This window comes from Cynara cardunculus, assembly GCF_001531365.2.
Source record: "Cynara cardunculus var. scolymus isolate 2C chromosome LG 2, CcrdV1, whole genome shotgun sequence".
In the NCBI taxonomy this organism is placed as follows: Eukaryota; Viridiplantae; Streptophyta; class Magnoliopsida; order Asterales; family Asteraceae; genus Cynara; species Cynara cardunculus.
In genome coordinates, this window is record NC_037529.1 from 14412169 (window position 1) to 14417539 (window position 5371).

Below are 5371 nucleotides of genomic sequence, written 5' to 3' on the forward strand. Positions count from 1 at the left end.
TAAAGATAATAATTAAGTATTTTGTTAGAACTCAATGATTATCCTAATTATATTTTAGATTTTTTATATTTAAAATGAGATGTTTATCCTGTATTGGATTGTGTTTATCTGCAGTTAGTTATGGGATGAAATCGGATAGAGATGAAATCGTTTAGGGATGAGCGGGTTTAAGAGTTTAAGAGATTAAGAGTTTAAGAGTTTTTAAGAGTTTTAGCCAAATGCATTATAATATAGTATAGATATAGATATAATTTTAAAGATATATTTTTAAAAGACGTGTTTTTTAATAAACATTTTTTCTAAAATATAAATCATTTAGTAAATATTTTTGCATTTAACCTGTATTTTATAAAACCCTTTTTCCAAAATAACAATGGAATGAAATATCTTTCCTTTTAAACACTATTTAATATTTACCTTAATTTTAAAAGTAACAATGGTACTTAGAGGCTGTTTGACAGTTGCTGAATGGTTTGATGCACAATAATTAAGTGATCAGAATGATCGTTACAAACTTTCTTCCTACGGTGGTAAACCAAAGTTTTTTTTTCAACTCAAATACATAATACCGTTACAAAAAAAATTGTTGGGTACACATCAAATACATAAAATATGTTATCTTTGATTCGGGTCTACCCATACTCTTCCAATGACATACATACATGAGTCGTTCAGTTAAACGATCGGTCATAGGACCAATTATGATTCCATCCTCCAAAAGTTCTAACTAGTTCCAATCTATCTTGAGGAGAAAATACTAGACCTTATCATAACTGGTTAATCGAACTCTTAATCAGTTAAAGATGTCCATCTTTATTGGAATATATCGTACATATTTTGACTGATTAAATCTGTTATTCAGAAGAAAGTTTTAAACTTGATTTTTTTTTAATCCTACTTAATTAGGTGGTGGTAATGTTCTTGGAGTTGTTTAAGTTGTAGTTCAAAACTTATTCAAGTGGTAAATTAATATTGAATTGTGTGTGTGTGTGAGAGAGAGAGAGAGAGAGAGAGAGAGAGAGAGCACTCCTACTTTGACTATTGTTTGGATATGTAAGCTACACCAACTCATATAGAAAAATTGACTATAGGGTCGTTATCAAAGAAAATTTAGGGGTCGTTTATTAAATACTTATTATTTTATCTTATTAAATGAACATGATAAAGATTGAGAATCTTATCCGGTAAGAGAGATAACAAAAACCAAAAGTCTTACCAGGTAAGCGTTTACTGTATAAAAAGGTTCTATATAATGTCATTTTAATGGACTAAAATCTTACCCGATAAGTTAAGTGAAAGTGTAGACTCTTACCGATAAACACGCTTACCAGGTAAGGGTTTGGTAAAAGGCCCCTTAATGTTATTTGTTTTTTAAGAGATGTTAGAAGTTTTAAGTTTTACTTTATTTTTTATTGATAAAAGGGAGATATTTAAGTATGAAAACATGATCAATAAAATTATATATTTATCTATATTATATTATAAAGCATTTGACAAAAACTCTTAAAAATCACTTTTTATGCGTAAAATACTGTTTATTAATGCATATTACTTAAAACTCAAGATTGCAAGTAAATTGTGCGCAAATATAACTTATTAAAGCTCCATACCTGAATTCGTGTAACTAACTGCAGATAAACATAATCAAATGCAGGATAAACATCTCATTTTAAATATAAAAAATCTAAAATATAATTAGGATAATCATTGAGTTCTAACAAAATTCTTAATTATTATCTCTATAAAATTTATATTATTAAACCAAAAATAAATTACTTTGTTATTAAATCTAAATTAAATTATAATAAAAAATTGAATTAAAGAAGTTACAAAAAAATGAGAACTATTAAATAGTTAATTTGATACTATTATCGATTTATTTTTTACAAATTTTTATGATATCTTCAAATTTATATTTTAATTCAAAAATAAAAACATTAACGCTTTCTCAAAACCACAAATCATATTATATCGACAGAGACAAATAATAAAAACTAAACATTAAAATCGAGATTTATCCCGCTGCATTGCGCGAGTACCCTACTAGTTATATTAAAATGTTTGAATGTATAAATAGAATGAAAGTTAATGATATTAAGAAACTATTACCATCAAATAGAGATGGCCAAATTAATGATATTAAGTCTGTAGAAGCAAACAATTGTGTGTTTTATTGTAAAAATATTGCAATAAGTTTATAGAATGTTCTTTGAAGTTTTAACATGTTTACAGAGCATTTTTGAAATAAAACATCCTATTAACTTTTTATAATTACATTATTTGAAAATGTGTTGCATAAAAACAAGTGTTTTATAATAAAAAGTGTCTTAAATGTGTTCTTATAACATCTTTTAAAAGTATACATAAAAAAAACACAAAATACAAAATTTATTAAAACCTTATAAACTTATTGTCAAATGGCCTTTAGCCTAACAGTATGTGAGTCTTTAACCTCCTAAGAAGTCAAAGATTCAAATTTCATCAAATGTGAGAAGGATATGTAAGTTTATTTGTTCTATTTGTCGACTTAAAAAACATATAAACTTATTACAACGATTCTATATTGTATATAAGATTGTTGATTTGATAAACTTAAATCTTATTATAGTGTTACATTTTACTGGTAACTCGGTAAACGTTTGTCGGATAAGTGTTTAATAAATGACCCCTTAGTTTATTTTGATTCATGATATGTATTTAATGTTTAGATACTTTGTTATTTTGAGTATTTTTAATATATAGTTTGATTTTGTCCCATACTCTTAATAAATGCCAACTTGGGTATTTTTGTATTGCCTTTTGAATTTAGTTTTCAATGACATTTGACAACCAATTAAAAATTTAATATTTTATAATTAAATGCAACTCTCCAAACAACCTCACATCGATGCTTTAGATATTTTTTTTAGTAATTTGAAGTTAATAAGTTAGTTTATTTTTTTAGTAATTAAATGAAAAGTTTTTGTCTATGGATTTTTTTCCCCAAAAATATGTCGTTAAAAGGTGATTCGTTACAAAACCGTTATAAAAGTTGGTGAATAAATTGTTAGTGGATAATTCAAATTAATGATAGATTATCTAAGGATTCTTTGGATGATCCATTGATATTTTCTCGAAAAGCATTGGATTCTACCGCACCGTTGATGGAAATTTCCCTGTATAATTTTTGTGGATAAAAATCATTTGTTTTGTTGTGTTTTTAAGTACATGTGTGGATGGACACAATCTAGTTTATCAAAATGCTAGTTGGAGTTAGAGGTGAGCAAAGGCGGACATCCAGCCAAAATTCATGGAACCGGAACCGACAGTTCCTGTAATGAAGGAACCGGAACCGATTACCCTGGTTCTTTATATTTGAGAACCGGTCCTGGAACCAATTACACCGGTTCTTTATATTTGAGAACCGGTCCCGGAACCGCTTGGAACCGTTTCTGGTACCGGGTGTCTATTTTTTTTTAATCATTTCATACTATAAAAAAGTAATTATTAGTCTATTACAAATTACCAATGTAAAAAAATAAATACAATAGACGGTGAAAACTAATCCGACAAAAACTAATAATTACACAAATAAAAGATAATTAATAATTTCAATTTTAGTATATTAAATATAATAAACATATAAAAAGATTTTTATCAAAAAAAAATAGCGAATATCTGTCGGTTCCGATTATGGGTACCCAACCCCAGTCCCGGAACAGGTACCCAACGGTTAACGGTTCTAAGAAAATGAGAATTGTAACCAGTCTTGATTGGTTCCGTATTTTAGGAACTGAAACCAATCACTTTGGTTCTGGTTTCGGAACCGACAGTTCCAGAAAGGTTCCGGTTCAAAAGACAGGTACCTAGCTATGATGCTCATTCGTAGTTGAAGTAATGTTATAGAAGCTTATTGTCACTGTTTCAATCATAACCTCAATAATGTTAATCATTATTTATTACCAATTAGTTATAGATTAATATTAATTATTAATAAAAACTAATTTTTATTAATATTAATTAATAGTAATTAATATTAGTTGAAAATTATTAATTAATTTTAGTTATACATTATAAATTAAAATTAACTATTTATAATATTATTTATCACATCAATTATTTTTATATTATTATTATTTTAATTATTATTCAATATATTTAGTTATCAAAAATCAAATATAACAATTCTACAATTGGGTTATGTAATTTTGTTTTAAATAAGTTATATGAAAGTTTAAAGTTATACTTATTTTGTTTCACTAGAAGGGTACTCGTGCAATGCAACGAGATACATATTCATTTTAATGTTTCGTTTTATTTTGTCTCTATTGATATAATACGGTTTATGTGGTTTTGAGAAAGATGATGTTTTTACTTTTAATAAAAATAAATTTGAAGATATCATAAAATTTTGAAAAAGTATATTGATATTAATATCAAATTAAATTTTTAAAAGTTCTGGTTTTTTTGTACAATTTCTTTAGTTCTATTTTTTATTATAATTTAATTTAAATTTAAAAGCGAAGTAATTTATTTTAGATTAAATTTTTTATAAAGATAACGATTATGTTAGAACTTAATGATTATTCTAATTATATTTTAGATTTTTTATATTTAAAATAAGATGTTTATCCTGTATTTGATTATGTTTATCTGCAGTTAATTATACGAATTCAAAATTGAAGCTTTAATAAGTTGTACTTACACACAATTTACTTGTAATCTTAAATTTTAAGTACTATGGATTAATTAGTAGTACTTCATGCATAAAGAATGGCTTTTAAGAGTTTTTGTCAATTGCTTTATAATATAGTATAGATAGATAATAATATTGCATTAAATAATTTTAATAAAATATTTAATTTTATTATTAATTAATTAGAATGTGTGATGTTAACCAATTTTATTTTTATTCATACTATATGTAATGGATATTTAAAATTATAAATTTAATTTTTTGATAAGTTTTAAATTAGTACGTAGTTTTTCTATTTGGTAGTAATTACTTTTTTTAATATCGCTAATTTTGATTTTGTTCACGTATTCAGACATTTATCAGTTTACAAAAATAAATAGTTTTATAGATTCAGATTTCAAATTTCAGCATCATCTCTTATCAATCAGAATTGAAATAAGACTTCAAACTTTAACACCTCTTAAATTACATCTTTAATATTTAATACGACTCTGATATCTATATTATATGTTTACAATATAAGTTTTGTATGTATTATACAAATAAAATTAAATTGTTAAATATTATACAATATAACAATTAATCTAAAGATAAATAATTTCAATTTTTTTAATGACTGTTTCATTTATTTATAGAGAACAAATAAAGCATCTATTGATATAATTGGTTTATTGAAGTTGACTTTGACTTTAAGGT